The 20,476-nt window shown below is 39.0% G+C and overlaps 1 protein-coding gene across 3 annotated transcripts in view; it reads right to left on the reverse strand.

Annotated features, from left to right (window-relative positions):
• Positions 1-20,476, reverse strand: part of SI (sucrase-isomaltase) — a 360,959-nt gene that overhangs the window by 250,711 nt on the left and 89,772 nt on the right. For all 3 annotated transcript variants that reach the window (XM_044289835.1, XM_044289836.1, XM_044289837.1), the window contains one exon: positions 12,308-12,456. The gene's annotated coding sequence lies outside the window, so the exon portion shown is untranslated. The remainder of the gene's footprint in view (positions 1-12,307; positions 12,457-20,476) is intronic.

Consider the following 20,476-nt stretch of genomic DNA (forward strand, 5'->3'; position numbering starts at 1 on the left):
TAGTGGGAAGTGCAAAAACTGCAGGATTTTATGTTTTTCATTTAAATGTAGATATCACATGGAAAAATAAAATAAAATAAATTATTTAAAGAATAATTTAACATAAAAACATGATTTAAACAATAAGTAATTTTCAGATTACACATTTCCTTTATAACTCAGCCTATTTGCAGACTCTCCCTTCTGAGTCCCATGAGCTGAAGGTGAAACCTTATTTGTGATCTTCTGACCTCATAAAGATTTATTAGAGCTAAACTCAAACTGATAAGAATATGGCTTAAATGTGTGTTTATGGGGTCAGGAGAGAAGAGATAAGGTTGACAGAACTCTGGAGGGACAGTCTTAAAATAGACAGATTTTAACTATATGTACCACAAAAACTGCTAATTTAAAAAAAAAATAAGATCAATTGATAGAATGATTTTTAGCCCAAAATGAGAAAAATTTTATTTAAAAAATTGCCTCGAAAGTTGTCCATAGCCTTTAAGTAAAAGTCTGTGATTTTATCTTTTATCTACCTTGAAGCATAGGCTCAAGTCATTAAGGGCTGTATTACACTGCCTGCTGTTTCAGCAGTGTTATCACCAATGGATGATAACACCCATCGGCACTCATTTGCCATAGCCTGATTACACAGGCTGATGCAAACTGAATGTGGAAAGAATGATTGCTACATCCCTCATGAACTCTCTTTCACAATTATTGTCTTGACCATTGTGAGGTCCAGTAAGGCCTTCAGCCTGTATGGCATGCAGAGTTACATATTTAGAACCCATCGGCATTCTGTGTACCTCTCTATGGTGTTTCTGTCATTTGCTTCATTTTACTCCTGTATATAGCGCGGACATACTCCAAAGTGCTTGGAACTCACCATCTAAGTTCCCTATCAGTATGTCTTTGGCATTATGCATATTTATTAAACTTAACTTTTCCCTTTGTCATCCAGCGGTCTTTAGTTTCTATTCTCTACTTACTCTTTGGTTTGTCACATATTCAGTTTAAGCAATCTACTTCACTGCTAATATAGTTCATTTTTTAGACTAAGTCAATCATTACAGAATATTGCTTGTATCTGTATAATATATCAACATTAATAGAAATATTCAGCTTTTATCCTTATCAAAAAAATGAAGATAAAAGAACATTGGAATCAGCTAAGTAAAAAGCTTATGTTGTAAAGCAACTAACCCTTGAAACTAATATGTAATTAGTAACATTAGGGTAGATTACAGACCTATCAACTGCTCACACACACAGGTCTTGGCAGGGCAATGTCTGACTCTGTAAACTGACTTCTTTTTATTAAAGGGGTTTTGCCATCACATACAATGGGGGCATATCACTAGGATATGCCCCCGTTGTCCGATAGGTGTGGGTCCCACCTCTGGGACATGCACCTACAATGAGAACAGAGCAGGGAAATTAATGGAGGGTGCACTGCGCATGTGCAGCCGCCCTTCATTCATTTCAATGGGGCCACCGAAAATAGCCGAGCGACCCATAGAAATGAATAGGAGCAGGGGTTACGGACGGTGCACTCCCATTCACTTGTATGGGAGCAGCGGGGAGCAGAGTTTGGTGGTGGGCGGACCCCGGGTTTCCCTCCATCCACAGCTCTCCCTACTCCGTTCTCCTTGTAGGTGCAGGTCCCAACAATGGGACCCACACCGATCAGACAATGGGGGAATATCCTAGTGATATGCCCCCATTGTATGTGATGAGAATACCACCTTTAAGCTATGCCTCATACTGGTGTTCTTTCATCTTCTATGTTTGGCCTCCACACCTTTCATGTAAATAGGAGCATAGAGGAGTGAATCATTTCGTATGAATATTTTTTTTTTAATCATAATGGGTTCTTTACCTGTAACGGGCTGTCCCCGCATTGGCAAAGCTCATCCCTGCCACTTGATTGACAGGGCTGGACATCTCATCTGGTCCTGAAAATCTTAGTAGCAGTACAAGCACAGAGGTGAGTAGGGGCACAATCACAGAGGCTCTGCTTCCGGAGCAGTAAATGTTCATGTGGTGATACCCAGAAGTGTAGCAAATTAGCGATGCAGGCTAGGGGGAAGTCGCAGAGCGTGATGAGGAGAAAGCAAAGCTGTTAAATATTTTTTTCTCCAATGTATTCACTCAGGAAAATAAAATCAGATGACATGCAGAATGCATAAATAAATTCCCCATTAAAAGTGTCCTGTCTGACCCAGGAAGAAGTACATCAGCGACTTAAAAAGATTAAAAAAGACAAATCGCCAGGACCGGATGGCATACACCCCCGTATCCTAAGGGAATTAAGTAATGTCATAGCCAGACCCTTATTTCTGATATTTGCAGATTCTATACTGACAGGGAATGTCCCACAGGATTGGCACATGGCAAATGTGATGCCAATATTTAAAAAGGGTCCAAAAACAGAGCCTGGAATCTATAGGCCGGTAAGTTTAACATCTGTTGTGGGTAAACTGTTTGAAGGTTTTCTGAGAGATGCTATATTAGAGCATCTCAATGGAAATAAGCAAATAACGCCATATCAGCATGGCTTCGTGAGGGATCGGTCATGTCAAACTAATTTAATCAGTTTCTATGAGGAGGTAAGTTCTAGACTTGACAGCGGTGAATCAATGGATGTCGTATATCTGGACTTCTCCAAAGCATGTGACACTGTACCATATAAAAGGTTAGTATATAAAATGAGAATGCTTGGACTGGGAGAAAACGTCTGTATGTGGGTAAGTAACTGGCTCAGTGATAGAAAACAGAGGGTGGTTATTAACGGTACACACTCAGATTGGGTCACTGTCACTAGTGGGGTACCTCAGGGGTCAGTATTGGGCCCTATTCTCTTCAATATATTTATTAATGATCTTGTAGAAGGCTTGCATAGTAAAGTATCAATTTTCGCAGATGACACTAAACTGTGTAAAGTAATTTACACTGAAGAGGACAGTGTACTACTACAGAGCGATCTGGATAGATTGGAGGCTTGGGCAGATAAGTGGCAGATGAGGTTTAACACTGACAAATGTAAAGTTATACACATGGGAAGGAATAATGCAAGTCACCCGTACATACTAAATGGTAAAACACTCGGTAACACTGACATGGAAAAAGGATCTAGGAATTTTAATAAACAGCAAACTAAGCTGCAAAAAACAGTGTCAGACAGCTGCTGCCAAGGCCAATAAGATAATGGGTTGCATCAGAAGGGGCATAGATTCCCGTGATAAGAACATAGTCCTACCACTTTACAAATCACTGGTCAGACCACACATGGAGTACTGTGTACAGTTCTGGGCTCCTGTAAACAAGGCAGACATAGCAGAGCTGGAGAAGGTCCAGAGGAGGGCATCTAAAGTAATAACTGGAATGGGGCAACTACAGTACCCTGAAAGATTATTAAAATTAGGGCTATTCACTTTAGAAAAAAGACGACTGAGGGGAGATCTAATTAATATGTATAAATATATCAGGGGTCAGTACAGAGATCTATCCCATCAGCTATTTATCCCCAGGACTGTGACTGTGACGAGGGGACATCCTCTGAGCCTGGAGGAAAGAAGGTTTGTACACAAACATAGAAGAGGATTCTTTACGGTAAGAGCAGTGAGACTATGGAACTCTCTGCCTGAGGAGGTGGTGATGGCGAGTACAATAAAGGAATTCAAGAGGGGCCTGGATGTATTTCTGGAGCGTAATAATATTACAGGCTATAGCTACTAGAGAGGGGTCATTGATCCAGGGAGTTATTCTGATTGCCTGATTGGAGTCGGGAAGGAATTTTTTATTCCCCTAAAGTGGGGAAAATTGGCTTCTACCTCACAGGGTTTTTTTTTCTTTTGCCTTCCTCTGGATCAACTTGCAGGATAACAGGCCGAACTGGATGGACAAATGTCTTTTTTCAGCCTTATGTACTATGTTACTATGTTACTATGTTACAGGTGCACAATTGTCAGGCTAGGACAAGATGACTGGCCCTGTCAATAAAAGGGCAGGGAGCAGCTTTGCCAGCAGTGGTCACAGCCCCTCGCACGATAAGAAAATCCTTATGAAGAAAGAATGGATTGAATCATCACTAAATGGGAGTGTCTGAGTAATATTAAAGGTCTATTTTAGTTAGAACCCCCCTTTAATTATAATTGCCCTACATTATTTGTAAAGTGTTGGCACAGTAAGTGTTCAATACAAAAGAACACCATGAATTGTAATTTCTGCTTTAAGTGGTCAAAATATTCTACTAAAACATGATGGACTACTATGAATTTCAAACTTCCTACTTCTGCCATGCAAATTTGTCAGCAGAATAGAAACTGAAGAGGACACAGATAGCTGATTTCATAAAATTGCTTGTAGTTTGCTCACAAGGAAGCCATGGCAATCATGAAGTGGGCTGGTCACCTCTCCTGAAACGTCTATTTCAGAAAGTACTTGTATTTGCCATTTCATAACAATTCTGAAGCATCTATTCTCTAATATTCCTCTAATATCACTAGATGTTTATAAATGAATTGCCCTTGGTTTACAATGAAGGTCCATTTGGGTGTTACCAGTTGGCCATGGTAGCACTGTTTCTATAGTGTCAGGTACACAATCCCAACTGGTTCCACTCAGCAGGGCTTTTATTGCAAACTGATAGCAAATTATTCATAAACTTCTACTAGAAATAACAAAGCAATGGCAAAACATGCATGTAGAGTCTTACTCATAGATGCTCCAGAATTATTACATGGGGAGCACAAGTAGATCCTAAAACAGACATGTCAGGAGAGGTGACAGGTCCTATTTAACTCTACGGGCTAATGTGCCACAGTATATTATTCCTAAGGCTAATTGAAGTAATTGCAATCATTCAAAACATCATTTTAGATTATTGTAATGTTAGTAACTCCATAAAATACTCTCATAGGATCACCATAGGAAATGACATTTGTAATTGAACACTTACCTACTTCTATGTAATTTGTGACAAGAGCATGTTCACTACACACATTGCTGAAATGTTTCTGAACTTTTTCTGTGCAATGTGTCTGTTGATTACAGTCGGAACTATAAGAACAGGAATGCCCTGAGGTCTGTACCACATGGTGGCCTGAGGAGATCTCCACCATTATTAATTTCCAAATTACTCAAACAACTGAACACATCAATCAAAATAGTTTGATGATCATTTGACCTCAGCTTGTCCTTTAACTACTCTCTGTCTCTCATGATTTGTACTGTGCAATCCCATCTGGTTCTGACCTCGGCTCATCTTTTGACCACTCTCTGTCTCTCATTTTTGTACTGTGTTGTCCTCCTGGTTCTGACCCATGTATGTACAACTCTGTCTTTGTGTGGTTTGTCTCTAGGTACTTGTCTGTCTCTGCACCATAGTAGTATAGAGACTGTTGACCAGTTGCGGTCTTGCTAACTACAGACATTTAACAGTAATTTAACACCTTCCTGAATTGTTCTACAATATAATTTTTTTCTTTTTCATTTTGGCAGTAGTATTCCATTGGAAATATACTATAAAATACCACCTCTGTAGCAGTTAATACAAATTGTAAGACCATCTATATAAATAGGTAATCTGCTGTCAGTTGACTGTTTACTGCTGTGAGGGGAAGATGTTATCTGCATGGTAGTGTTCATTATAATAGTTGGTATAGAACTAGGGTAATACTATGATACCTCTATTGTTCTCTAGATTTGATAAGATACTATAAATATAACCACTGAAGAACACTGCATTGATTAGTATAATGTGTGATAGTCTGAGTCACTAAAGGGGGGTTCTTTCTGGCCAGTTATAGACTGACTATTAGATAGACATGCTAAAAGTCCAAACAAAGAGGAAGCTAAAGAACCAGAATAGGAAGTAGAGTGACTTAAAAAAAATGATATCCACAAAACAATTTATCCATATGCATTTTTAATAAAAAAAAAATACATAAAATATTCACATACAGGCTGTTAATTTGTGCTAAAAATATTTTTATAAAGGTGTCCCTTTAACACTCAGATATGTACTATTACAGCGCTGTTGTAATGAGCTCAGGAGCTGTGTTCAGACAGTAAATTGCAGTTGCTGACTGTATTACACAGCTAGCACCCCTCTCTAATGGCCATTTAACCCTTTAGATGCTGAGGTCAAGGCATTTTTCCCAGGTGCCTCCACCAAGATTGGTCTGGCTCTGTGAGAGTAGTGTGAACCAAACCGTGCTAGGAGATCTCCTGTATCGACACATCCTTGGAAATGAACAAAAGCACAGTATGCCAGCTAATGTCAAAAGCCACTGTTGTATAAATTAGCAAAAAAAAGGCAGTGGGCGTCGAGTAAAGGTTTTTCATATTGTAGATAACATTTCTTATGCCTCACATACTGCAGCTAATTTGTCCCGATTTGTTATGCTTGATGCACTTTTGTGCATTACGCACTAATGTAGTGTGAAAGTTCAGGTCTTGCGCTGGATTCTGTGTGGCAAGGACTGCACTTTGTAACCCTTCATGTAGAATACTAGTTTGGATGTGACCTTTCCTCATGTGACAGCTATTATACATTAAAAGCAATTGGAAGGTTTATGAGTTTAGTGGCAGACATTTTTACGAAAGCTCTAGATTTCTAAGTATTATGAGAAATGTGGTTTAAAGTCACAGTTACCTGGATTTTCCCTGCAGTCAATAGTAATAATAAGCGCTGGTATTATTGCAGTCACTTATTAACTCAAGAGTTGGACTTTTTTTAAATGGACTGTAAATTATTCACACACAAGATCTCGTGGGGGCAAATGGGCAAATTTTAACTTCATCTCAAGTAGTTGAGCTGAGAGATTGCTAATTAACAAATCTTATGGCAGGTTTACATCAATGTGTCGTTTTATGTTCCTTTAATCCGTCAGAGGAAGAGAAATAAAAAAAAATCTTTATTTTGAGCATGTGTTGTGCTCATTTTGCATCCGTTTTAGCCATTTCTGTCTGAGATCCATTATTTTAGACGCAGAAAAAAAGTCCTTTGTGGAGGGCCGTTATTTCCTGCAGTCAAAAATAACGAATCTCAGATGGAAATGGCTAAAACGGATGCACAATGAGCACAGCAGATGCTCAAAATAAAGGATCCTTTTTTTTCTGTTTTTCTGATGGATCTGAAGAATGGGAAACCAAACATTATTGTGAACCTTCTCTTACTATGATATTGTGATGATTGCATGATTTTATATGGGGCTGTAGGTGACCCTGTATAGGACTATTGGTAAACCCTTATTGTAGTGATCAAATACGTAGCTCTATAGTGCTAATTAGCCATTGTTAATGGGCATATCCCATGATATTAGGCTTAGAGGGGTTGCCTCACTTCAGCAAATGCTATTTATCATGTACACAAAGTTAGTATAAGGGACTATTTATTGTATAGGGATTGCTCATTTCCTATAGTATGGAAGCACGGCCACTGCTGTTGGATTGCAAGGTGGTCTTAACCTCTGAATATGAGCAATGTGTAATGTGATGGAAAATTAAACCGGCCAGCAAAAGAGGCAATATGGAGAATCACAATAAATTAGTAAGTGGCTTGTATTAAATGAGTTTCCGAGACTTTGGATAGGTCATCAGTACTTGATCAGTGCAGGTACCGACATCTGGGACACCTGCTGATGAGCTGTATAGTGACTGTGGTTGGTATCACAGCTAAGACAGATGCATGACTACACATGGCCTAGGCAAAGCTGCAAGAAGGCAGTAGCAGTACTGCGAGTGTCGGTGCCTTCTCAAACAGCTTATTGGCAGGGGTCCGGGGTGCCGTATCCCCACCAGTAAGTCTCAGAAAACCCCTTTAACTTTGTCTACCTGATAAACGTAATTTGCTGAAGTGATAACCACAAGAAATACAAATATTATTGTGAGTATATGCTCTAATCATTTCCTTTTCTGACCAATTGTTAGTTTTACTCCCAAATATATATATATATATATATATATATATATATATATATACGTTTGTCTGCTGTAAGGCTCACATGGTGGCTTATTCAAGACCAACTTTTATAAACTCAGTTGGACGTAATAAAAAATTTACCACTGGTGCCTAATAAACATTTAAAAGGCCATACCCCCACCACAATGCTTTCCAAAGATAATTATCTTTGCTGCCATACATCCTTTTAGTACTGTGGTTTACAAATTTCCTGGGGAATCAGTAAGTATAGTGGGCTTATACGGTATTGATACATGCTGCCCCTTCTGTTTCTTATGTGCTTTGATCCTTGATTACTTTTTCAAGGGAGTCTGTGACCAGGAAATTCACTGTTAAAATAGGCAAAAGTCCTTGTAGGGTTAGCTCAGCCGAATGTAATGATATCTTTCAGTTAATGATCTGTTGCTTCATTCTGAAGAAAATAAATACTTTTAATCCTTATGCAAATGTTACGTGCATTCGTTATGGCCACGTACACACGTACCACTCTGTGGACCCTCGCTCCTCCTTCTTCCTCTGCCAGACCCTCCTTCTTCTTGATTGCCAGAGCCAGGTTCTTGCATGTTCATTCTACCTATTCCTGTGGGAGGAAGCAGGAGGAACAGAAGCACACAAAATGCCTTGGACTCACCCTTAGTGCACTTAGCTGCTATTGTGTATATGGATCAAAAGTATTTCTTCTCTAGAATGAAGCAAAGGATGGCAACATGAAATGTATCACTACATTCAGTTGAGCTAGGCCTACAAGGCATTGTCCTCCAACAGAGTCTGAAATTTTATAATGATGTCTTGCGTAGTGGTGGTATTAGACACGGGGCCAGATCTCACTTCAGTTCCTAAATTGCCGGAGGCTGACACATATGTAGCTAGAAATTTTGACTATAGGAGTAGTTCTGCTGGCAACTTCAGGAAACAGCCATTTAAAATGGCAACAGTAAAGAGTTGGACAGTTTTGCCAATGTATTTTGTGCAAAAAGACAGCTTTGAGGCCATGGATCTCAACTTATCTGTACATACAGTGAATTCATACATATGCCCATTCACAGAAATACTCAGAATGCAATATAAGAAAAGCCTCCTCCTTATCCTCTACCTGTTATTGCTGGATCACAAGAGCATTATCATCAGTAGTGCTTGCAAAAACCCTGGTTAGAAAAATGCAGGTGTAAAAGGCTTTTGACGGACACCACATAACTATGTAAATAAATATTTGCCTCTCCAAAAACATAATGGATTTACTACGAGTTCTCTCAGTTAAAATGCATTCATCATGTCCCTATATAAAAAAATATATATTTTAATTTGAGCCTCATAGAAAATGGATGGATTTATGACTTCTCTTCATCCTTAAAACCTCACTAAGTTATACTGTGCAAACTGTTTCCCAGGGGACATTGTGGTTATAAGACTCCTATGCCAGATGGCAGTCTTCCCAAGGAGAAACAATATTCCCACAAGCTGTGTAATACAGTTTGATATGTCTGATGATATAATGCATGTTCCATAAGGTTGGAGTAGGTTTCAGCTGTACATAATAATGCAACAATATGTTTCCATTAAATATTAAAGGTCATTTTAAATTTTATATCATATCATATACAGATGTCATAGTATAATCTATGAGCTGGGGAAGACACTGATATTTTGAATGAAGTGATCTATTCTGCTCTGTTTAAAGATTTTTGCCTGCTCCAAGCAGGTCACTTCACTTTCATGATTGTAGATTCTGGAGTATGCAGCAGACCCAGGGTAGGCTAGCCATTTATCAGTGTTGTATCTTTTGAGGACATTAGTGAAGGTAACAGCAAATGTGAGGAGCAAATGACACTACGGTCAAACGCTATAATGCAGAACATGTAACTGCACTGCTGAACGGCAAGTATATATTTTTTTCTTTTTCCACTAGTACACGACACAAAAGGCCTTAGAACATATAACTGCAAAGCTGAGCGGCAAATATATATTTTTCTTTTTCCAGTAATACACGCCACAAAAGGCTTTACAACATATAACTGCACCGCTGAACCGCAAATATATTTATTCTTTTTCCACTAATACACGCCACAAAAGGCTTTAGAATATATTAATGCACCGCTGAACGGCAAATATATTTTTTTCTTTTGCCACTAATACATGCCACAAAAGGTATTAGAACATTTAACTGCACCGCTAAACAGCAAATACATTTTTTCTTTTTCCACTAATACACGATAAAAAGACCTTTAGAACATATAACTGCACCGCTAAACGGCAAATATATTTTTATTTTGCCACTAATACACATCACAAAAGGCTCTAGAACATAACTTCACCGCTGAACGGCAAATATATATATATATTTTTTCCACTAATACTCAACACAAAAGGCTTTACAACATATAACTGCACCACTGAATGGCAAATATATTTTAATTTTGCCACTATTAGATGACAAAAAGGGCTTTAGAACATATAACTGCACCTCTGAACGGCAAATATATTTGACTTTTGCCACTAATACATGCCAAAAAGTGCTTTAGAACAAATAACTGCACCGCTGAATGGCAAATGAATTTTTATTTTGCCACTATTACACAATAAAAAGGATCTAGAACATATAACTGCACCGCTGAATGACAAATAGGCCCTTATTTTTTTCCACTTATACATGCCACAAAATTTTTTAGAACATAATTGCAGCGCTAAATGGCAAATATCATTTTTCTTTTTCCATTAATAGACGCCACAAAAGGGTTTAGAACATATAACTGCACCGCTGAACGGCAAATATATTTTTTATTTTTTTCAACTAATACACACCACAAAAGGCTTTAGAACATATAACTGCACCACTGAACAGCAAATATATATTTCTTTTTCCACTAATACACACCACAAAAGGCTTTAGAACATATAACTGCACCCCTGAATGACAAATATAAATATATATATATATATATATATATATATATATATATACAGTATATATATATATATATTTTTTTTATTGTTATTTTTTTGCCACTAATACACACCACAAAAGGCTAACATATAATTGCAAAGCTGAACGGTAGGTATATTTTTTTCTTTTTCCACTAATACATGACAAAAAGGACTGTAATTTTAGCACTTCACCACAGAACAGCTGATAAGCCCTCTTTTCCCACTAATACAAGCCAAAAAATGTTTTAGAACATATAACCGCACTGTGCAAGGGCAAATAAGAAGTATAAATATTTCATTGTAATAAACCCTGTTAATGCCTGTATCAAACAGCACTTGAACCCTAACCCTAACTCTGGAATTAAAGAGTTATATAATGGAAATTTGGATCCCCAGTCAGTGCAGCAAGGTGTAATAGGATTGTTCTTATTACCCAGGCTGTAACCTGCGTTCAACATAAATGCTATGAAATGATTCCTCCTATCCTTTCCCTACACCTTGAATAATCTTTCCCTGCACTTGTAAATCGTTTTTTTGCACAATTACGCTTTTTCTAGCACTTGCCCCTAGCGCATGCTGACGTCTCTCCCTGCACTAAGTACACTGGAAAATGGCAACATCCAAGATGGCTGAGGCTATTTATAGGGCTGTCACATGACAGGGCTGGCTGGCTGCTGATTGGCTGCGTGCATGGCATTATGGGTGATCCCACCTTCCCAGAATTCCTTGCTCCATGTCCTCACACATGCATCAGCCATTTTAGGAAAAAATTTGATTTGGTTCCACGAATCGGGAGGAAATTCGGCTTCGGTGCGAATCGAATTTTTCCTGAAATTCGGATCGAATTCCACTTTGTCAGCTTCAATTCGCTCATCGCAACATATAAAGCAAGTAATACAGTGCAATCATAGTACACCAATTCTTCAAATATCTAATATTACATATTTGGACCTATAGAATAAATTAAATCTATTACAAATTCACATTTTATGAAGCAATCTGGCTTAGAGAACACACTAGCATTTTTATTTTTTGTATGTCTTCAGATAATTCCATTTGTCCCAAAGAAATGAACAGCTTCTAGCAACAGGTTCACACGCTGCAGACATTTTTTGACTTATTTATCTGAATAGGGTTTTGTAGAAATCCATGCACATACTCTAGAAACCCCATTTATAAGAATGCAATGGATTTTCAGTCACATAAATTCCTGCAATCATTTTTCTGCCTGCATACATATGCTAAAACATAGTCCAAAAAAATGTAGCGTGAACTTGTCATAACACTGCAGGATCCAAAGATCCTAAGTAAGATCATATGTTTATCTACTCTAACAGTCAACTTGCACTTTGCTGTGATTTTGATAGCAAGAAAGGGTCCCCCTCAATACTAGGACCACAATAAGAAAAACTATAAATTGACCATGATCCTTACCTCGTAAAGCTCTTTTCTCCCTTCCTCTTTTGCTGCTCAACCGAATGAAGAGAACTTTAAACTTGGAGAGATTAGCTTTTATACTCCTGAGGCTATTCGCTCCTTCTTTATAGCCGAATGTGCTGAACTATCAGTTAGTGATAATATATCTGTAAAATGATTGCGAAAAATCATTAACTTGGAAAAAATGTTATCATTGATAAAGCCACCTAGTTAACAGTCTTTAACTCAAATAAAAAAAAAAAAGTCAAGGTGTAAACAAGTTACCTAATCTGAATTTTAAAGTAAATCATACAGAAAGCATTTTCATAGTATGTCATGTTTAAATATAAAGAAGTAGGGAATACATACCGTACCTATAAATAAAATGTATTTCTTTTAAGTATGGTTCATGCAAATTACGGTTAAGTCAGCGAGATAATTAATATTTTTGCAGAGACCCTGCAATATCTTAAAAAATATTAATATAATATTTTTCATTAGACCTCATATTAGACCAACAATGTTAATTAGACCTCAGCTCACAGCCCCAATCAGTCCCCCAATGTTATTAAGACCCCAATAAGACCTCATATCATACCCACAATCAGACCTGAGCTCAGACCCCAATGTGAATGACACCCAATCAGACATAATAGCCCCAATATAAATAAGACCCCCCTTTCAGACCTCAGATGAGACCCCCATACCTCAGATGAGACTTCCATGCCTCAGATTAGTCCTCCATGACTCAGATCAGACCGCCATGCATCATATCAGTCCCCAGCCTCATTTATTTAGCCCCCAGCCTCAGATCACATAAAATAAAAAATCCACCTAGCTCTCCTGCTCCGAACGCCACCGCTCCTTACCTCCAGCTCTCTCTTTTTTCTGCCGTCGGCTGTGCTGTGACTGGACGCGCACAGCATGAGGTCACAGAGTGCCCTCACGCTGTGTGCAGCCATAACACAGCCAACTTCAGAGGACCAGGAAGTGGTGAGTAAAGAGCCCGGGGAGTGATGCATTCACCGCTTCCCGGTCCTCCGGTCCTAATGAGCGCTTCTATAATGGAAGCGCTTATTAGTATATGCCCCACAAGATACAGTGACATTTTCCCCCCACTTTTGGGGAAAAAGTGTGTCTTACGAAAGGTGCTGTTTTCATCAAAAGACGGGAATGAACCGCTTCCTTAAGGACCAGCACTGACTATAATGGAATCTGGTTTCCTTTAGAAATTCCAGCATTTTACCTGGCCAGGAAACACAGGATACTGCGCTATTCTGTCCAAGATTATTGACAGAATCTGCAGCATAAGCGCCAACATATTCTCCAATACAGATGTGGGGGGAAGCCTAACATGGACTTTTGTGTCTGTAATCAACCCTTCATCAGTCAGAGCATACAGAATTTCATATATGGGGGTCTTTTTCTTTTCCAGGAAAAAGGAGTGAGAAGATAAGTGTCTTTCCATCAAATGCCTTTTGTGAGAATTAGGCTGGTTTATTTATGCCATAACCCAGACATTTACCAGCATATGGATCATAGCATCACATTAGTTGCACCCCAACCACAGACTTCAGTAAAGTCTCCATGTTACACTGTCCTTCTGTCTATACTGGATCTTTAAAGTAAAACCTGCAGAGCGCTCCTCTACTGATACACAATACACACTGCAATAATGGCTACTATCACTAGAAAGGAAGATCTGATAGATTTCTGAAGATGAAGAAGGTTTCCATCAGTCAGAACAGACATTTTTTTCTCACTGACTGTCACTAAAAGCTATTGCTTTATAGTAGTTTTACAAAACAAACAAGTACGACAAACCAGGACTTCTGTTCACACATGAGGACAGACATCATTTTATATTAAAGTGGTCATGCAGAGGCTAAATATGAATGACCTATCCGCTGTTAGAAGAAGTAATGGAGCTCATGCGAGCACTGCTTCCGATTAAAAATTACCTGTGAGTCGCATCCTTTGTAGAGGCGGTACAGTGTAATTACCATCCCATTCAAGCGAGTGCCAACTCTATTATACAGCTGGCAGTGATAGCAGAGTGCCAAGTGTATACTTAGAGCTGGAACTATATACCAAAACTATATACTATTATTTCTATTATACTATACTATATACTATTATTCTCTTCAAGTTAGCTACCTATTTGAAGTGACATAATAATACAGTGCGGGGAAGGAAGGGGTTAGAGGACCTATCATCTCGTCATACCTTTGCAGCCTTATCTTTTATCTCTTCTCTTCCACTGTTTGGCTGATATCGGTGCTATTAGTTTCTGTGCTCAATAGCAGTGAATTGTCAGGTGGGTGGTCCGCTGCAGCAAGCCACTGACACTGAGAGCTGGGGGCTGCCCACCTAACAACTTACTGCTATTGAGTTATGAAAGTAATAGAACTGACAGTGGTTAAATTGGGAAGATAAGGAAGAGAAAGAAGAGAAAACTGCATGGTACACAGCCGGTTGTATTTCTCTGAAGATTTTTTACTAGCCTCAAAGAAGTAGCCTGCTAAAACATTTCCTAAACATAATGACTTTTTTTGTTCATGTTTTCATTTTTTATTTACTATCTAAACATTAGTGTTGAGCGCGAATATTCAAATAGCTCATTTTAATCGAGAATATCATCACTTCGAGAATTTGCGACTATTTTGATATATAGTGCTATATATTCGTAAAATCAAATATTCAGTTTTTGTTTGTTTTGCTTTTTAGCACAGTACACATCAGGTGAAGGTTTTCTTCTAGCTTGTGGGCCAATGAGAAGGCTTTGTCACAGCTTAGCAACATCCCTAGCAACCAATAGAAAAGTTGCCTACCCCTTAGTATATAAGAACCTCCCCAGCAGCTATTTTCTAAAGTGTATTGCAGTTATGAAAGAGACAGCAGTGTCATTGCTGTGCTCTGTGCTTTGTTGTATTACATTAGACAGTTAACTTATACCATATATATAATACAGATAGTTAGTGGGAGATAGTCAGTGTAGGTTACATAGTGATATAGTGGAGCTGGTAGGTTCCAGTGCAGGGTGTATAGGCAGTGTAATAGGATCTGCTGTCCATACATACATGCTACAGACATAGTGCTGTGATGTCACAAGTTGCACGTATTGTAAAAAAATATGTGCATCATCAATTGCCAAAAATTTGCAATCGCAAATATATTGCAGCACCCTATCTGCATGAGAAGCTATTCTAATGTTCTGCCGTGCCAACCATTTTCTTCAGTCTCAGGAAACTTATACCAGCTTGAAAAATGTAGCATAAGTGACCCACACCTGTATTTCAAGCGGATTACACGAATATTACATTGCCGATTTTCGCAATCAAGAATATAATCTCGAAATTCTCGAATTTGCAAATGTATGACAAATATTCTACAAAATATTCACAAAATATTGCAAATTTGAATATTTCCCCTGCCGCTCATCACTACTAATTATAACAGAGCTATTGTTCAATATTTTTGTTAGATGTCTTTACTTTTAGGGCTCCTTTTATACTGGCACATGAAAATACAGATTTACCCCATCCGGACGTCTGCCATAAATGTACAGTGGAAGTCCTGTCTTTAAAGATGGTGCCCATTAGCGAGAGCAGAAGGCTCCATGACTATCTGTTTTGAACAACAGAAACCCAGAATAAGTGACTGTGATCTGCGAAAATGCCGAACACAGACAATTAACCCTTCTGATGCCATGGTCAAATGTAATCATGGCACCTGAGAGCACTAAAACCAGAATCTTTTTGATTCCTAGCCCAGGATGCCTTACCTGGCTTAGATCAGAGAAGGTTTTCTGTAGAAGAAAAAAGCCTGAGTCTTTACAAGACATCCAGGCCGATTACTATAATTTTCCAATATTGGCCTGCAGGTGGACACATTACATTGGAATATACTGAATCTTGTATCCTGTAATGGATATAAATCATTACAGAATACAATGGGCAATCTAATAATTGCTTGTTATAGTCACCTAGGGTGAATAAAAAAAAAAAAAAAAGTTGCTAAAAATATAACAAATAATTCATACCACCCCTTTCCATAGAATAAAATAAATAAATAACACAGGCATCCAAAAACGTCTGCACTTTTAAAATATAAAAATATGAATCCCATACAGCGAACAGAGCAATGTAAAAAAAAAAAAAAAAAAGCAAAATGGCCAATTCGTCTTTTTTGGTCTTTTCAAAATGTAATAAAAAGTAATCAAAACCTCAAACACACTCTAAATCAGTGCAAAAAGCAATCCCTGACAAAATTATTGGATGGAAAAATTAAAAAGGTATGGCTCTGGGAAAGCTGGGAGTAAAAAATTAAAAATACAAAAAAGTCACAAGGTCCAGAAAGGGTTCCTTATTATATTCTTTTTGCTTCTGTAGTTTGCTATTTTGTTTTGTTCAGGATCAAATAGTTACAAAAAAGCACAATAAAAACAACAATAAAAGTGCATGCATGTGACCTGTGCAAATACAGAAAATGCATTTTATTTTACTATTATAGCCTAAAAAGGTCACAATCACAAACCATAATTTGCAATTTTCTAGCATCTCAACACTTTTCTGATGTGGTGAGAAAAGGGGCAGGGATAGCAACAGGGACACTAAGAAACCGGTGCATCTAACACCAACACAGGGGGATCAAGATTGGCATATGGGGGCGCCGGTAGGAAATTCTGGGAATTCAGGGAAAATTTGATTCGATTTTCCCTGAATGGAGGAAAAAAGAGCCAACTGCCACCATCTTGATTGAAGTTCTCTCTCAAAATCCCGTGTGCAGTAGCGTATGAAGTCACCACACCGGCCAACGTGATGACGTCATCATGACCTGCGTAAGATTTTGTGCTAGATCTTCACAATTAAAAGGATGAGGGTAAGTATAATTTTAGCTTTTTTTTTTAAATGTTACACTGTATTATTGCTGTCAGATGCCGCAATCAGCTATGAACGTGGAATCTGAGGGCTACAATGATGGGGGGGGGGGCAAACTGATGCAATTGACGCAACCTGTCATTGCACCCACTACTTACAAAGACAAAGAAATGTGCTTTGTGACAAAGTTATTTGCCGAATCAAATTTTTCAATACTTGACTCATCACTAGGTGCCCCTCTTGATAAATGTCCCCAATTGACTTTCAGGAGATAATAATGGCATTAAAATGGATCCATTGAAACATGCAGTGCATTGAAAAAAGCACCATGGGGGGGAATGTATTACAATGATAATATTTAAGGTACAGCTGTTATTTCACACATGTGTCAGCACTGTCCTTAGTAATGCTCAGTTACAGCTTTGATAATAGATTTTTTTAAACCAAAATGACAGATACACTTTAAAGTCAGTTATGCTTGATCTGGGATGGAGTACCTTGGTCCAACTTTATGAAACAAACAGCGGGAGATTTATCAAAACTGGTGTAAAGGTAAACTGACTTAGTTACACATAAACCTGTCAGATTCCATCTTTAATTTTCCAAAGGAGCTTTGAAAGATGAAAAGTGGTATGTGATTGGTTGCAACTAAGCCAGTATTGCTTTATACCAGTTTTGATAAATCTCTCCCATACTGTTTGTCAACATTTTTGCCTCAAAATGCTACTGTAGTTTTTCTATGCAACCCTACACTACAAAGTTTCAGAAATATCTGCCAATGTGCATAAAAACATGGATATGTGAAGAAACCTTTTAAATGTATTTTTCATTTAAAACAAACAATATTAATATGGAAGCGTGAATGTGCATGTTGCATTTCCTTCACTTTTTCTTTCTTCCGTTAGTTTAGGAAAAATGTAAAAATGAATGTTCCTTATATTTCATGCATAATATCTGTTGTTTGTATTTTCAAACCCTTTGTTATTGAGTATTGAAAACTGTGCAAGGTAAGTCCAAGTGCAGCCTAGGAATTATCTGTAATTTTCATACAGATCCAAGGGCACAGTATATTAGCATAATTTACCCCTTAATGACTGGGCCTATTTTCATTTTTTATTTTTCCTCCTCATGTTCCAATAGCCATAACTTGTTTTTTTATTTTTCTGTTCACATAGCGATATGAGGGCTTAATTTTTTGTAGGGCAAGATGCATTTTTTTTTGCCACCATTTTATTTACCATGTATTACATTGGAAAACGGAAATAAACTGAAAAAAAACACCATAATTCTGCCAAGGTTTTGGGGTTTTGACATCACAGTGTTTACTGTGCACATTTTCTCTACATCGCCATTTCCTGACAGCCATAATTGTTTTATATTTTGGTCTATAGCTCTGTATGTGGGCTTGTTTTTTTGTGTAACAAACATTATTTTTTAATGGTACAATTTTTGTGGTATGTATGACTTTTTGATCACTGTTATTCAATTTTTTTGGGAAACAATGTTTTTTTTTTTTTTTCATTATAGCGTAGAAGGGTCTAAGGGAAAATGTCAGCAGGAAACTCAATCTGAAACTAGTCACAATACCTTTTATCGAATTAGACACTTGGTGCATAGTCACTCCTCCGCTTTTCTCTGTCAGTCCTTCCCTCTCTTATTTAACCCCTTCACGCAACATCACGTACATGTACGTGGGGGAATGTGGTGCCTCACCGCATCCCCACGTGCATGTACGTGATCGGCTTCACTGTCAGCGCAGGGACCTGAGCGCTGAAGATTCAGTGAAGCCGGCGTGCTGGGGTTGCTAGGCAACCCTAGAAGCCGGAAGGAGATGTATTGGCCCCCTGACCCGCCCACGATCGCTGTGATTGGTCCAATACTGCAGAGGGACCAATCGCAGCGCATCGGGGCAGGTAAGGGGGGTTAGGGAGGGACTGTGTGCCTCTCCTTCTATGATCGTCCCCATTCCTGTCAGGGAAGCAATCAGAGAAGGAGAGTGTGACAATATACTGTACCTATCACATGTATACTAGTCATGGAGCACTGCTACTTAGCGCTCCATGACTAGTATACTCGTCATGGCATAAAACTGTCACCATGTCTGCAGACATGGTGACAGCGCTGAGTGCCGGCTGCTACACACAGCCAGGCACTCAGGCTCAATGCCGAGGGGGGTCCTGTGACCCCCGTATCGGCGATCGGGTAGTTTCGGCACCCCCCCCCTATCGGCGATCGCTTTATGTCGTTTCTGATCCCTGCGGTCCCTGACCGCAGGGATCAGAAACCTAAAAATTGCCCCAAATCGATTTTTTTACCCCCCCTGCACCCCTGAATTCCATTTATGTGGCGGGGTGCAGGGGGCGGTTTGTGGGCGGTGCGGGGCCGGTGCGGGGCGGTGTGGCAGTTGCGGGAGGCGGGCGGTGCGGCAGGCGGGATCGCGATCCCCCGCCCGCCTCCCATTATAATCATCGTTGGTGTCTAGTGGGTATACCAGGGTGCCAGCACATTGCTGGCACCCTGGTATAAACGGCTGACATCGGTGATGCGATGTCAGCCGTTTAACCCTTTCCATACGGAAAAGGTTAACAGCTCAGGGAGCTCCCTCCCTCTCCCATCGGAGGGCTGCTGTACCTTTGCAGCCCCCCGATGGAGAGGGAGAGAGCTCCCAGACAGCCCCCCCAGAGCCCCGTCCTTACCCTTCCCCGTCTGCGCAGTTCTGAACATAACTGAGCAGACGGGGAAGGTTCCCATGGCAACAGGACGCCTCTCAGGCGTCCTGCTGTCCATGGTGCTGAACAGATCTATGCTGAAAGCATAGATCTGTTCAGTGTAAGTAAAATATAGTACAGTGCAATATATATTGTACTGTACTGTATTATACAGACATCAGACCCACTGGATCTTCAAGAACCAAGTGGGTCTGGGTCAAAAAAAAAGTGAAAAAAGTAAAAAAAAAGTAAACATCAAAAAACACATTTATCACTGATTAAACATGAGAAAAATAAAATTCCCTACACATGTTTGGTATCGCCGCGTCCGTAACGACCTGATCTATAAAACGGTCATGTTACTTTTCCCGAACGGTGAACGCCATAAAAATAAAAAACTATGATGAAATTGAAATTTTGCCCACCTTACTTCCCCAAAAAAGATAATAAACGTGATCAAAAAAGTCGCATGTACTCCAAAATTGTAACAATCAAACCGTCATTTCATCCCGCAAAAAATGAGACCCTACTTAAGATAATCGCCCAAAAACTGAAAAAACTATGGCTCTTAGACTATGGAAACACTAAAACATCATTTT

The sequence above is a fragment of the Bufo gargarizans genome, chromosome 4 (genome assembly GCF_014858855.1).
Source record: "Bufo gargarizans isolate SCDJY-AF-19 chromosome 4, ASM1485885v1, whole genome shotgun sequence".
In the NCBI taxonomy this organism is placed as follows: Eukaryota; Metazoa; Chordata; class Amphibia; order Anura; family Bufonidae; genus Bufo; species Bufo gargarizans.